The sequence below is a fragment of the Seriola lalandi genome, unplaced genomic scaffold, assembly GCF_002814215.2.
Source record: "Seriola lalandi dorsalis isolate HSWRI2012SDOR001 ecotype SW California unplaced genomic scaffold, Sedor1 jcf7180002054767, whole genome shotgun sequence".
NCBI classification, from domain to species: Eukaryota; Metazoa; Chordata; class Actinopteri; order Carangiformes; family Carangidae; genus Seriola; species Seriola lalandi.
The window spans coordinates 510,112-526,164 of NW_019525320.1; the positions used below are offsets into that span (position 1 = coordinate 510,112).

Sequence of the window (16,053 nt, forward strand, 5' to 3'; positions counted from 1 at the left end):
GTGCGGGCGTGTGAGAGGAGCGCTGGGAGTTTGTTCACCGTAAAATTCCTCAAAGTCAGGAGAAACAGGAAGAGCGGGAATCCTGCCACCCGGGCACTGCAGCTCGGCAGGCCAGTCCTCTCAAATGTTTGAACAGAAAGTGCCAGTGGGCTTCCCCGACATCAATACTGGTTCTACACCAACTCCTCTTCCGCTTTTAAACTCTTAACAACCGACCCCCTACCCCAGCCAGACACACACACACACACACACACACACACACACACACTTCTTGTGTTGCTAGCCTAAGAGCAATGAGGCTTAACTTTGATTTTATAATGCCTGCAACCAAATTGGCCCTGTATCAGCTAAAGTGAAACTTGCACATCTTGTTTGTGTGTGTGTGTGTGTGTGTGTGTGTGTGTGTGTGTGTGTGTGTGCATGCATCTATTTTTGTGATCTCTAACATCTGACTCCTGCCAATACTATACCAGAGGTACTCAGAACTGCAGGAATAACAAAGTTTATATTTACTCTTGTCTTTAAACGCATCCTGGGTACTTTAGTATTCTAAATCACGTGCAACATATTTGGAGGAGAAGAAGAATCCTATTTTGATCTGTTTTGTGTAAATCCAAGTAAGGGATTTTGCATTCCTCTTGAAGCTACTGTTGGTGAGTTGCTGCAAATAATGTGGAAATGAAACTCCTTGTACCGGTTTTAGGGGCCTTTCTAAAAGCTTGGAAAGTTCTCAAAATCACAGTTTCTGCAGAAATATTCTCCTGGAAGTGAAAATGAATATGAAACACATTGATACAACTATCAGGAGAATTGCTAATCATTGCGTCCTCATTTATTTATTTATTTATTTGAAACCCGCACAGCCACTGTACTAATATTTGAAAGTTAAGCCCTCTAAGGTGTAAAAGAGGGTGGTGGTGGTGGGGGGGTATAAAGTCCCTGGTGTGTGTGTGTGTGTGTGTGTGTGTGTGTGTGTGTGTGTGTGTGTGTGTGTGTGTGTCACAATGGAATAGTAGACCAAGTGAGGCGAATGGATCTAAATTTTACTCCCCCCTTTCTGTCCCCCTGTAGACCAACTAAGATGTGTGTGTGTGTATGTGTGTGTGTGTGTGTGGGGAAGAGAGTGAGGCCCAGGGCTATTATTCTCCCATTAATTTTTCCATTTGAAATCAAACCTCAGCGGGCGTGCATGAGGGAATCAAAGGAGGTGGGGAGAAGACTAAAGTGGGCATAACCTATCAGGGTGGGGGGGGTAAATGTTGGTTGTAGCAGCGTTAATGTCCAATAGGGGAGGCAATTTCACTTTCAAAGGAATCCTCTCTATTTGTCAGACTGTCTCCCTGCGTCTTGCTCGTCCAGCTAGCCCTGAGGGAAAAACCGCACGCTATTAAGACGCTGTTTGGTTTGGTTCAGTTATGAGAGTGGTTGAAGACAAAGTCATACATTTTCTGCTTTGACTGGTTAGATGGTAAACATGTCATCCTGATGTTTTTATCCTCACAACCAGCTCTTGCTGACACACAGGCGCAGGAGCAGCGCTTTCACTCACTCTGCGGTCCCGCAAATGTTCTCATTTGACCCGCCTCTGCCACTTTCCTCTGCAAAAACTTTCAGCCCATACAGGAAATCTCACATCTTCATACTCCTCAGCTACACATACATCATAGAGAAGACCTGTTAACCTTCATTCCTCCACCATATCTGCCCACACAAACACACACCTCCTCTACCTCACAGCTCCTTCAAATTCCAATCACTACTCTCCACCCTGTTTCAACCCCCTCCCTTTGAAAAAGCGCCAGTGCTTGCTAATCTGTCAATCAGATGTTGTCCTGTTGTGGCGGTGATGGGGGTCCGTGATGGTGGGCCATGCACCTCCAGCAGCTCGGAGTGGCTCGATGATTAACCAGGCAGGTAGTGAGTCAAACTGCTGACAGCAGAAACACACTGACAGCTGATTTGGAAGACAATGGTCCCGTTCCCTCTACTTAACTTGTCATGGCAGTCAAAGCACCTTCTCTATTAACTTCTGACGTATCTGGAGAGATGGAGGGAAACACTCATTTACTGCATTGCACTCATAGATATTTGGACATGTTCGCATAGGCACAAACACATATAGTAAATGTAAAAGCGGAATTGATTAGTAACCCGAGGAAGCTTGTTCTCATAAGTTTTGAGGAATGGCCTCAGTGTTTCATTAGAGTGCCATCAGAGCTTTAAGTATACACTATAATGGGCATTATTCAAGTACTGCAGTTGCTGTTGTGTTTGTGATATTACCGTGAATGGCTTATAGGAAACGTTATGAGATGTTTCGTCAGTATATGCAGAGGTGAAGACTGTACAGTATAGTGTGAGAGCTACAGCAGCACACAAACACAAAACCCAACATGGCCGTGTCTCTCAGATTAATAGTCCAACACTTCCCAATTATTAACCGCCCCTGCAGTGTACCATTCATATTCAGAGCTATCTACCTCCCTCCACTTCCTGTGCTTTGTGTCTCGTGTCTTTACAGGAGGGAATGGACGACGCAGGCAGATCTGTCAAAACAGCAGCCCCCAACCACCGGTGGCTGCCCGTAGACAGCCGTCCATACACCTCCACCGGCTCTGGTCCCTCCTCAGCTCAATGAGTAACTAAGCTGCAGGTACTGAATCAAACTGCTGACAAGCATGTGGAGGGGGGTGGACGGGTGGGGAGGTGGGGGCTGTGTAGGTGGATAGATAGAAAAGGAGGGGAGGATGGAAATGACAATGGCATCATTTTATATCCCACCTTGGTGACGTAACCTTTAACTTTGCGAGAATAGAAAAAAAAAGAAAAGAAAAAAAAAAAGATGGGTCTCTCTCCTGTCCGTCCAGCCTCAGCCTCACATTTCCCTTTTCCCCCCCCCCCTCATTTCTCCCTCTCACTCTCTAAGTGGCATCCTTTGATGGGCTGTCCCTCTCTCTCATCTTGTCTCCTTAGACAGATGAGTGCTGTCAGCGCTGCCATCACTGCCCAGCTAAACATTAATGACTCTCTTGCCTGACAAGTGTTGGCAGGGCAGAGGAGAGGTGAAAGGGGGACGCCTCTGGACAAAACCAGGGATGAAAAGGAGAAGTGATGGCTTTATCTGCTTGACAGATTCTCTTTTGTCTCTCTGAACTTGCATATATGTATGTGTGCCATCAGCAGATTCTTGGCTCGACATGACGGTTTTATTGCCCTGTTTTTCCTGGTCTCTGAGGAGATGGACCTCTTTGTATTCCGATTTGCCCCTCATCCTTCCTACTGGCATTGCTGACATTCCTTCAAGTATCTGTGCATGTGTGTGTGTTTAACTGCGCTGCTCCTTATTTGTTGGTTTCACGTGCGTTTCCCTCATAGCCTCATGTGCGTTGCTTGGAGAGAACATCCTCGACTTTGATGTTGTCAACGGTGATGTTGGTGACGGCAGGTCACAGGGAAGAGTCATCCCAGTGGCACGGGTAGTGAGAGGAGAAGAGGATGGAAAGAGGAGATGAGGGGGGAGCTGAATTGAGGGGGAAAGGCCTCTGTTTGTGGTAGAAATCTGTTGGTTTAGATGTTGGAAAAAATACACGACTACAACGTCACATTCAGTTATCTCCAAAGTGATATAACTGCCCTCAGGAATAGCTCTTTCTTCTTCTTATCCTTCCATGGTTCTGCTGTACTCCTCCGTCCCACTGTGCCCACTTTTTCCATACTTTCACTGGTCTCTGTCTCTGTCTCTGTCTCCGTCTCGCTCTCCGTGTTGTCACTCAGGCCTATGGCCTTTTTCCCCTTCTCTCTTTTGAATTATTAACTCCCCAGCTCAGGGGAGTGAATGGGTACTGCTGAGTAGACAGAGCACAGATCCGGCATCACATTGCCCACATTTCGGAAATCCGTCCATTTAAGGGGATTACATTGCTGCTCCCATCACCCCCACAACCCCACGCACACTCACACACAGATCCAAATGCATGCCAAAAAACTTGTGCAGAACCTTTCATTATTATGAACAGCTGATAGTTGGACAGTGAGATAAACAGACAAGTGGTTATGTCTTCCTGGCAGCATTCCTTTACTGTAGAGCTGCAGGCCTCCTGTGGTGCAGCCGCCCACTCTCCTGGCTTACTTCTCCCCAGGCAGCCTCTATCTCCTCTGGATTCCCGGAGCAATGATTAACCCCGGTTCTGATCAATGCTTCTGCTGACTCTGATACATCACTGGAGCCTTGCAGCTGCCATGTAAAGGAAGCGTCAACTCTGCGCTGCTCATGACAGAGCATGCCCACTCCATCACTTCTATCAGGGTGTTCACACAGACACACACATGCACACACAAGGGGGTGGCCAAAATAACAGGAACACCTGACAATACCAGGCAATTCAGTATAGTAGTCCTGCTATAAATACTACTGCCGTGACGTTTATAATCGTCAGTTTTAGTTGAGGCTATTGGAAAGGAGTGTATTGATTTCTTAAGTGAGGTTGTACTGGACTGTATTATATATTAAGGTGTTGCTCTTACTTTGCCCTCCCCCTGAATATGTGTAATATATCTTAGCCTGGCGCTGTATTCAGAGCATGGGTGATGGCTCTTGAAAGAATAGAAATTATTTCAAGGATGTTTCTCCCGACCTGTATTTCGAGTTAAAATTCTAATAGTAAGTTTAAAAAATGCTGTAAAAAAGTTGCTGTGCAGAATCTGAGATTCTGGACAAATGTTGAATATTTTATTAAAATACATATTTTTTGTGTGTAAGCAGTTTAGGAGGAGGGACATAAAGAGAGGTGAAGAGAGTGAGATAAACATAGAAACAGAAGAACAAAATGAAAGGAGGAACGAAGAGAAAGATTGGCATCACTCATCACCCAGTGGTGCTTTACCTCGACAGCAGGGGGAAGCCCCGATTTCCTGAAGATGACAGGAAGCACAATAGCAGAGTGTTCTGTCAGCACATCCTACTCACAGAGCCAGGTTAATGATTCTGTTGCCACAGCTGAGATGGAGAGAGGGATGAGCAGAGGGAGGAACAGAGAGGAAAAAGGAGGTGGAGGGGGCTGGCATTCAGCTACACTAAGGCCGTCATTACAGCTGCATTAGGAATGATGGTGTGTTTTTGTCATTTTAATTACCTTTAATCTGATCTCTTCATACCCAGGCCGTTCGTTAATGAGGCAGAACAAAAACTACATGTCACACATGTTTAGCATGCATCCACGCTATCAGTCATACAGCTAACACGGCACGATAGTCACAGTGAGAGAAGCTCTCGACTCAAATAAGAGTTCTGCATCTCAGCAGAAAATTATTAAAGTAACTCGGTGAGGAACAAGAACAACAATGGCTTAAAGCACACAAATCCATCAGTGTGAAACACACACACACACACACACACACACACACACACACACACACACACACACACACACACACACATCTTGCACAGGTGCTCACTCCAAAACTGTAACTGAGATTTTTGCCTCATAAGGACTTGCAAGGCTCTGGAACTCTCCCTTTAAAAGTTCTGTTTTATTACATTAGAAAAAGTACAACTCTTCAGTCTTTATTTGATTCATCTGTACCTGACAAAGAGCCAATTTGGCATCAAAATATTTGACTATTCCTTAAGTAATAAAATAGAAAGTCCCCGGAAGGCACAAACCACAGCCACAACCAAGGCAATGACATTTAATATTAAAATTTAGTGTCAATATTATGGTGATGCATAGAAATAATATAAGTTGGCAAAATGGTTTCAGATATTTGTCTTTATCTTTCAATCTTGTAAATGGCAAGTGGCAGCCAAAGAGTACGCCAAATGTTTGACCTGAATTCATTAAGATCCTGTATAATACTGTATGAGATAAAAGTAGACATTTTTTAAAAATATATTTGACAGCTAACTATGAATTTACAGTGCTTTTTAAATAGATAGACTGGTACTTACCTCTTTATTTTATGATTTGGCACCTGATTGGAGTTATAACTGTAATTTTATTGTGTAGAGACGAAGACAACAGAAACAGGAAATTCTAGAAACATCTGGTTAAACGACTGTAAGAGCGGGGGGGGGGGTACCTCCTCCCTTCGTCTCTATACCAGGACTTGGTTAAAGTATTAACCAACTGCTGCTTAACAATATTGCTGACTGGTGTGTGGAAACAGGAGGGATCAAAGTTATCATGTAGAAGAGAAAGGCGCCTTTCACTGGGCCCATACAGCCTGTCCACTCCATCTTACCAGCCCATTCAGAGCAGCTACACAGAGCAACACTCGAAGACACTCCCATCCTCCCACTCCTCACCTCTCTCATTCTACTCTCATTTTTTATTCCTCGTCCTTTATTTTAACACTTCCTCTTCCTACTTTTCCACACTCATCATTCCTCCACATACATATTATTAAATAATTATTTATTTCCACCACAGAAGCATCTGCACCCCCCTCTCCCCTCCTCCTTCGCAGTCCATCCCTTCCTTCACAACTGTCCATCCATCTCTTCATCTGTCAACTGGTGAAGTAATCACATCCACATTTGATAAGGCTGGTTAGGTGGGTCATAAAAAGTTTATGCTTGTGATGCCGGAGTCTCATTTATTATCCCTGCTAATGTAGCAGTTGGGAGTGGGGAAGCGGGGGTGGGGGGTGGGGGCAGAAAGACTGCGAGAGGTTGAGTTAGAGAGGCCACCACATTAAGGGATCATTACTCCTGTATAGGCTCTGTCCCTAGCTTTCAAGTCCTCTTTATGCTTTATGGCCTTGATGAAGCCAGTACTCTCTGTATTTAAGTGTTCCACAGCCACTAAGGGTTCAAGATGCTTATGGCACAGGAGGTAGTTACCGTTCTCCAACCACAGAACTACTGGCTTAAGCCCTAATGCCTGTATATATTTCCCCTACATTTACTTCTCCAGTCAATGTGAAAATGTGCTGGTTTGCAACTGACATAGTTTCGTGCTAATCAGAAAAAAAAAATCACTGATTCTATATAGTGGACAGCACTGCTGTTCATAGCTGTTCATAGCAAACTGGATAATCTGTTTATTCCTATAGAGGAAAAAAAAAACAAATTTCTAGGCAGGTTCTGCTATATAACAACTGAACATGTAAAACCAGGAGTATATTAAAGCATAAGTCCTCTGATGTTTAATATTTTGTTTATTATTGTCAGCAAATCCCAATGGAATTAACCAATCTAACATGTGTCGTGTGTGTATCCAAAGCCTGATATAGTTTATTTCTCTGTTAAAAACACATCAATGCGACACACTGTTGCACTGGGTGACTTGTTTAACTGCGATGAACATGTCCTTCTGCTGTAAATACTCACTAGCTCACCAAATCCACTGCAGGGAATAATTCCCAACAAATACAACAATTACTCCTGTTTGAGCAACACTGGCTAAAAACCACAGTGCACAGCTAATTTCGGAAATTATTTCACCATTTCTTTTAACGGAGATATATATTTGGAAGAAGTCGGAAAATATTGAGAGACGGATTGACACAATGTTGCTGTTGGTGTTTTGCTGACAATGAGAAAAACATGAAAACCAGTTGAAAAGGACAAATAAACTCTGATGTTGAAATATTGTTTTTACTTGTCATAGATATCTTTTCCAAACGTGATCCAACATTCAAACAATGGATATAAAATTGGTTTTGTAAAAAGCAAAAAAAGAAAAGAAAAAAGATCATGAAGATGTGTATAAGAGACAGCAGATCCACTCATCAAGATTGATGTTCTGCCATTCTGCTTTAAGTGCAATTAAATTGGCCCCTGTGTTAAAAAGCCCAGCCGATAACGTGGCTGAGGCCGAGATTACGCTACATTTCCCTTGCGCTTTCCTCCACCTGCATCCCTGCCACAGCCACTCAGAGATTTACTTTACATTCTCGGCCTCCATTGGACGGGAACTTTCCCGGCATCCAGACCCGTTCAACGGCCCTTATTTACTACTTTATGTACAGCTCCAGTTTTTTTCCACATAGCCCGCAAAGTAGTTTTTAAATCAATGCACCCTAAAAGTTTTTAATCACTTTCTGGTTGTCGTCTTACCACAAAATTGATCACTTGTACATTAGTGCATGTTTAATGTGTAATAATGCACGGTGATTACTGAGAGGAAGGAAGTTTAATGTCTTCATGAACAATTCCAACGTAACTCATCTCTGGCGGCCATTTTGACAAGCTTGTCTATTTAGTCCTGAAGCAATAGTCTGAAGTAAGGACAAGGTCACGAGGAGATACACCGCTGCTTGTTTTCACTTCTGCTGCATTGAACAGGCACTGGACTCACTTGTCCCGCAGCTTGTATACTTCATAATGTACTCAATTTTCTGCTAAATGGAAATATTTGCAATAATTCAAATTGAATGTCGATCACACACCAATCCATCTCTCTCTCTGTCTCAGTCTCCTTTCTGCTGCGGGCCTCGCCCACCTCTGTCAGTGTCAAGTTGTTAACCCCCGTGTCAACAGTGGCGCAGGGCGTATTTGGACCCGGTTGATGGATGGGTCTTGGTGGACTTGTCCCACGCAAACATATTCTCAGAGTCAGCTGAGAGAGGTGCAGCGCGTGTGTGTGTCAACCCCTCCACCCACACACATGCACACATGTCCATCTGTGATCAAGTCTCCCAACTAGAGCAGTATGTTGCCCCTCTCTGTCACCTACTGACACCCCATGTCTCCAGTTTAGACCCAGATGGGTGGAGCGGTGACCCCACTGTCACAAAAAGAAGGAAAACAGATTCAAGTTTTGGGTTTTTCTTTTTTTCCTGCCTGCAAGTGGTAAACTTGACCCATGTCCTTCGCATTATTACATTTCCTTGTGAGAGCTTGACATCCTGTTCCCTTAACAAACCAGAAAAATTTACTTTGCTAGCTCACCCCAAGGGAAACATGTAATAATCAAGGGGAGGACCATTACAAATTAGCATGATATTTTTTAATTGACATTTTACATTAGACATTCATTATCTGTTTTTCATTTAATTGTCTTATAATTATAATTTTGCATAAAAAGTGAGAACATCTTTCCATCACTTTGAGATAAATTTTGTGTTTAGATGAAGGATTTATGCCACTTTATTTCATGTTCAGCTCATTTTTGATAGATGGCAATGAATTAAAAAAAAAAAAAAAACTTACTAAGAATAAAGATGTCTTCTGGCTTGAGAGCTTCATCAGACCCTGTGAAATGGAAAAAGAAAGTTCTTTAATTGTCATCATAATGACAAAATTAGAGCATTAGAGTATAACTGATTGTATGTATAGTGTGAGTTGACTGACCCACAGTACTTTTCCATCTTAAGTTGAAATGTTTTTTTTTTGCTCCTTAAGCCCCTTGTAAGTTAGCAAATGTTTTTTTTCTTCTTTTTTTTCATTAAATCATTTGGGAGGTTGTTGATTTTTTTATTTGATTTTTTTTTTTATAATCAAGACAGAAATCAACATTATAACACCCTGTGCTAGTGAACACATGGTTTGGGGCAGAGATGGCATCAGCATATGACTGATCACTCGTCAATATCACGAGTTCATCCAGCACCATTAGTCATCCGCACTGCATCCTGTCACTCCACACAGCTGCTCGCCGTCTCTCTCGTCCACCTCTCATTTTTCTCTTTCTGCTCAACTTTCTCTGTTCTTTTTATACTCCTCACCAAACGCACCCAGCTTCTAAGGCATTCCTGCCATGGTTTATGGGAGCTTGGGAGGGGCAGGGGGGCAGGCTGAATAAAAAGGAAAAGAGGAGAGTGCCGAGGCTCATATGTAGGCGGGTGAGTTTAGTAACATGCCATGTGTTCTCTTTTTGCTTTTTGGAAAGGGGGGGGGGTTGTCATAATGTGTTGTGTTGTCCACTCTGGCTCAGAGGGTCAGATTAACAAGGAGTCCAGGTCCCTCTTTGCAGTGGTCCCCTCACAGGGGCACAATGACAGGGGCGATCCATCACTTCTGTCCCTAACAGGGTGGGGGTCAGAGGGGGTGGAGGCTGCGAGGCTGGGCTCTGGCTCTGGCTGGCTGATGGAGGGCTGCGGAGAACAGGATGGGGCTGGTTAAACTTTAACCAGCTCTCTTCCTACACACTGAAAACCACATTCAGCCACCATTCTCTGCTGTGGGAGATTCCGATGTTTCATCAACCCAAGATCCGTGACCCGCCGCCCACTGGGACCCCCCTCTCGCCCACTCATGGCCCCGCGCCCACCTGCTTCCATATGGATCACCACAGCAAAGCTCCAAACTTTTTGGCTGTAGCGTGGGAAGAAAATGACTCTGAGGTCTCCCCTCCATCTGCACATAGAGTAAGCGGCTATATTAACCCAGCCCTCTGCACGCGCCACACAGACCTCTGATATACTAACCATGACTGCATATTCAAAACTGTCTCACCTCTACTTGTCTGAGGCAATGTCACATCCGCTGTCGACACATTTTCACAGTGGATCAATAGCAATAGTCTTCTTTGTGATCGTAGAGGGGGTAAGTCCTGGGGCACACCATGGTTATGGCATGAAAAATGATGGCTGGCCTTTTGATAGTCATTTAATACACAGTTGCACACTTTGATAGAATTTGGCAAAAGCCTCTCCCCGGTGAGTTAACAATGCGTACTGAAAATCATATTTCCATGGCGGCCCATTCAATCTTATCCCCCTGTTCCAGGAAAAACTGCAGTGACAAATGGGATGCGAGCACACTCTTTGTGGCTGTGGGTCACATCAGGTGCAGAGCAGGTTGGAGGTGTTAACCCAATGTGTTCCTGTTCACTGGTCCAATCATCTTCATTGATTGAGCCAATGATTGAGAGGGTCCTGCCTTTTGTTTACGATGCCAGCAAGAGGAGGTGAAGGCTCAAGTAAGGGGATGAACCGTAAAGGAAAACAGCAAGTAGAGGGAAAAAAAACAGCAATAGTCTGCTGTTTATGTGCATTTACTGCATTAACAGTCAGTTTACTTTTTAAGTTATATAATTATCTAAAACTAGCTGGCAGAAAAAGGTTTGCCTAATTTTCGGTCATTCAAAACTCCATATTTGTGCATCATGTCCACAGGAGTGGGAATCATGTGACAGGCTGATTTAATTAGATTTGATGAGATGACTCGGCCCTCCACGCACACTTAATAATGCAGTAATTTCTGCCCATTTGACATGGCGAGAGGGAGGGAGTGACACTCTAAGGGGAAGGGGTGTGGGGTTGAAAAAGAGAGTATGGGGGGAGAGAGGAACAAGGTGCTGCTGGGTGGAGGAGAGAAGAGGCGAGAGGTCTGAAGTGAGAAGGAGGGGCGTTGGGGAGCTGTCCATTTGTACAAACCTAAGAATCTGTCATGTGTCGGGTCGCGTTTTCTTCGCTGCAGCGCTGAGGTGGTTTTGACAGCTAGGACTTTCTCTCCTTCATCCATGCTGCAAATGACATTACGGAAATTGTGTTTGTGGCATTGCCTAGGCCAGGGACTCCTGGGAAACTGGTAGGGTCACAAGGTCAGGTAGAAACAGAAAAGGAGTGGGAATGGAGGGAGAGAGAGGAAGAAACCGAGACAGAATAAACAACAGACTGAATCTAAAACCTGAGATACTGGTTAAAATAATGACAATAATGCTCATTATTCAGATAAAACCAATATCTGACAATACTTGCAAAAATACACATTTGGCGCAGTGCTGGCTGTAATTTGCCTCAGCATCAGCAAAGCTCACCTGGGCCAGGATGTGCAGGGATTACTCCTTCCAGCACATACACAGGGCTGTGTCTAAGATTTGCTTCTTGGAGTCTCTTAGGGCATGCTCAGACTCCTAAATATTTCAGCAGTAGAAATGAACTGCTCTCTCAGGGGGGCAATCCTGTGCCTGATTGCCCTGGCCTGACGTTTATATCCTGGGTAGGTCTGGGTCGACTTGGGCCGGGCCATGGTCCCCACCATGCAGGTCTATACATCCCTAACCTTCACTAACAAGGACCAGGGGATCAGCAGGACCTCCTCCATAAAGTATAATTACAAGCTAAAGGCAGGATTTTGTGTTCTTATATGTGTGTGATTTCCCTCTTTACAGCTCACAATCAATCTTTAATGAGCCACTGAATATTAACTGGATTTGTAGGAACTGAGTGTCAACTCCCATGAGTGTAAGCTGGAGGCCCAAGGTTTAGCAGACAGTGAAGATGGAGGAAAGAGGGGGGCATGGGGAGCCTTTGCAAGGTGGGGGTTGAGTGTTTTACATGGGGTTTATATGCAAAAAGTGGTTATAGTCAATTACAATTACAATCATTTACCATGGGAAGGACAACTGGGGTAATTGTAGTCTCAGTACCCCCCTTGAAGCTACTACAGTAACTGCATTACAATAGGACAAACACTGGTGCAAGAAGGATGAGGACAAAAGTAACACGATCACAGATCTCAGAGACTTTAGAAGTCTTTAGATAAATATGAAAAATCACAGCTCAGTCACAGCAATCATTGATTAATAACATCGACCATAAAAGAGCCCCTTGTCTGGTCCCTCATGCAGACCTTCACAGGCCTGGGCCCTCCAGCAGGACTGAGGCAGCTCCCTGGACTCTAACCCCCTGCCAGGCAATCTTTTTGTCACTGTGCTGCCTGCTACTGATTAATGGACATAGTCTTGTGATCAGAAGGCTTGGATTTGGCTGAGATCCTGCTCTCTCTGTGTCTGAGAGCTACACATGGGTGTAGCGGACTGAGACAGATTAGGCCTTGATGCTGACCCCTATGGAGAGGCCTCTGGGGTGGAGGAGCAGGCCAGGGGGCCTGGGGATAATGGGACCCCTCTCACACCTTTTAAAAGAGAACATGTTTATGGCTACTTAGAGGAAATTGATTTGATTGTGCCAGAAACGCATGTGTGAACACCCCTGGCACTTTTATTGGCTATTTGTCTTTTAAGTCACAGCTGGAGAAATTTATGCCCACGTTGGGGTTTAGGAGAGTGGGTGCTTGGCTGTGTGTGTTTGTGTGTTTAAGAGAGTAAATATTAATATGTGTGTGTGCATACGGGCATGTGTGCATGCGTGTGAGGTGCACGAGAGCAGGTCATGATAAGCGATGCACTGTAGGTGCACTTTAACTGGGTGTCAATCATTAAGTATCAGCCCTAATGACTAAAAGCGCATAATGGAGGCACTGGCGGAAATAAAACATCAAGATTTGTTGGGACACATTAATTCTCTGAATTGATGTCAACAGGCAGCTACTTTCCCCCGCTCGTGTTTTCTTGCTCATGCATCTTGACTCTATTAAATGACAAATGTTCGGACATGAATTTCAGCTCATGGTTTAATTGAGCCAAAAAAAACAGAGCAGTTCCTTTCTGCCTTTGGGGATTTAACTCTTTTTTTTTTTCTTTTTTAGGGTGCACATTTGGGGGTGTGAGAGAAAGTGGGGTCTGAACTGCTGATTGATCACTTGATCTGTCTCTGCAGCTGCATAGTTACTTGTCATAATAGACAAACGCAGCACCGGTGAAGTTAGTTTGTGGCTATTTTCAAACCATACAGGTGCACTTCATAGAAAAAAACTCCTGCTCTCATCTCACTCCATCTGTACTGTTTTTATTTTTATGTATACTATGTATATTCTCCCCTTTTTGCACATCTCTCTCTCATGATCACTCCACAGCAGTGTTTCGTGACCCTATAAAGCAAATCTATGTCAACTCATGATCCCTTGTCACAGATCGCTTATGTCTGTGAGATGTAAGCAGTTCAAACAGTGAGTGATGTTTCCTTCTTTGATGATTTGAATAATCTTTAGAGGCCGGAAGAGGTAAAGCTATTCAGTATTCCACACGAACAAAACAAAGATTTGAGAAAAGCAAGAAAAACACCATTTATAGTGGTAAATTTTGATATTTTTTCCCTCTTTCTTATCTTGAATATCACCTCACATCCCCCTTAGATTTATCTTATGACCCGTGGGGAGGTTAGTATCCACTATTTTATAGTCATGGGAACATTGCCAAGGAACTATTTGTTTATTGAGCCTATTTGTTTACTGTAATTTTGATAATCTAGTAATGAAAGCTATTTAACTTTGGTTCCCATTGTAAATCAGTCTGGAAAACAGCATTTGCTAAAAGGCCAGCAGTGGCATGTTCATCTGAACTGAGGGTGCCAACCTGTGTCCCCAGAGAACATTATATTCTTTTTGTAAGCAATGTCACATCAAAGTCATGGAGCTTGTGTGTCGAGATGGAGGGATTTTGGACTGGAAGAGTGAGGGTGAAGAGCATTCTCGCTCTGTTTGAAACAGAAACAACTCGGGGGAGGGGGAAGAGTCTCATCCTGCTCAAAACAGTCGGATTTATGCAAATTGCAGAATCTTATCGATTGGTAATTGATTTACCTTGATACATGCATTCGCGGCTGTGGTAGTAATGCACTGATGCAGGGCCCCGCCACCTCACACTTCGTCTGCATTAAGACAAATCAAATTCATCTGTCCATCCCTTCCCTCTCTGCTGCCATCAATCAGCCTCATCGCGTCTCACCGCTGACAAAACCAACGTGTCGGTGTGTGATGCTGCGTGTTTGTGCGAGAGCATGTGCGGATTTGATGTGTGCAAATTTGACCTGATCATATGTAACCTCCGCTCATCTCTGCATAGGACACAGACACTGCATCTAAAAGAAGTGTGATGGGAAAAGACAGAGAGCAACACATGAGCACAAATAACCTCAGACAGCGTCACAAACAGGCAAAACACAAAAGCACAAGAAGGAAGGGTATTCACTAAGTCTTTGTGATCTAATGTCTTTCAGCAACTTTATTATGGATCTATTTAGTTGCCATTTATTTACATGCAGTATTGATTCTATTATCCTGCTGGTAAAAGGGGGGTTCATAGAAGCCTGTGTTCATCTTAATGATGGAGTGTGTTTGTGTGTGTCTGTGTACATCTGCGCACCAACACTCAAATCTATTTAGGCCATAGAGTGTATGTTAATGTGTGTGTGTGTGTGTGTGTGTGTGTGTGTGTGTGTGTGTGTGTGTGTGTGTGTGTGTGTGTGTGTGAGAAAGAGAGTTATTTGGCCATCCCCAGGGGGACAGGGCTTCTGCTCCTCTCTCTTAGGTAATGGAAGCAATGTGTCCATAATCCCAGTGAATGACTAATAAAAGAGAGTAGCGCCTTGGGCCTGTTCCCTCAGCAATATTATGGCTGGGTATTAAACTGAGTGCCTGTGTAATACTGTCAAGTCACTGTTTTCTCAAACACATTCCATATGCACTTTCTTTATTTATTTTTTCTTGCATATATCTGTATTCGCAAATGAAATCGAAAGTGCTCTTTATGAGAGGAGATTGTTCTCATCGGTGTAAAAGCTGTTTATAAAGTCCTGGATGCGTGAATCATCACATCGCCGCCGTTGGATCCATCGAGACACCTGAGGCGCTCGTGAACGCTGCCTTAATGGAAACCAAACGCTGCTTGAATACTAATAAGCCATGACACCATAACCCGCAGCCCTCCACCCGATACCCCTGTACTCTCTTTAAATGCTCTTTAATGGCCGTGTTAGTGTTATACAAGACGCTCATTAGACACTTTAATTGGTTTGGCCAGTGTTGACAGCGGTGTTGATTGGCTGAGCCGGACTGTGGAGTTAGCGTGGTGGTTTGTGGGGGTCAGTGGTAGGGTGCTGTTGGTGACTAATGTGGTCATAGTGGACACAGCGTCCAGGCAGAGGAGCTGATTAGGACGGGCAGCAGGCGGGGGGTCTCCCTGTGGCAACATGAGGTCATACTGTCCTGTTCCTAGCTGGTGAAGTCTATGAAAATCATGGCCAGGAGGATTGGGTTAGTTTATACTAATTAGAGGACAGCTGAGTTTCAAAATGATCAGCATCCTGTTTTGTATCGATTACGCCAGTTTTGCGGGGGATGATGTCACTTTGCTTGGCTCTGTTGTTGTGTCTGATACTGGTGATCGGAGAGGTGTGGTGTTGCTGCTTTCTGACATCAGCGCAATCTGTTAAAGACCAAAGTTAAAGGGAAAGTCTGTTTACGGTTGCTGGGGAGTGCTACTG

The 16,053-nt window shown here is 44.1% G+C and overlaps 1 long non-coding RNA gene across 1 annotated transcript; it reads right to left on the bottom strand.

Annotated features, from left to right (window-relative positions):
• Positions 1 to 7,770: 7,770 nt before the first annotated feature.
• Positions 7,771 to 14,634, bottom strand: LOC147818013 (uncharacterized). Its single transcript, XR_015438391.1, has 3 exons — positions 11,323 to 14,634; positions 9,155 to 9,196; positions 7,771 to 8,729 (listed from the first exon to the last, which is right to left on the bottom strand). It is a non-coding gene; the product is annotated as an uncharacterized LOC147818013 (long non-coding RNA).
• Between the last annotated feature and the right edge of the window lie 1,419 nt (positions 14,635 to 16,053).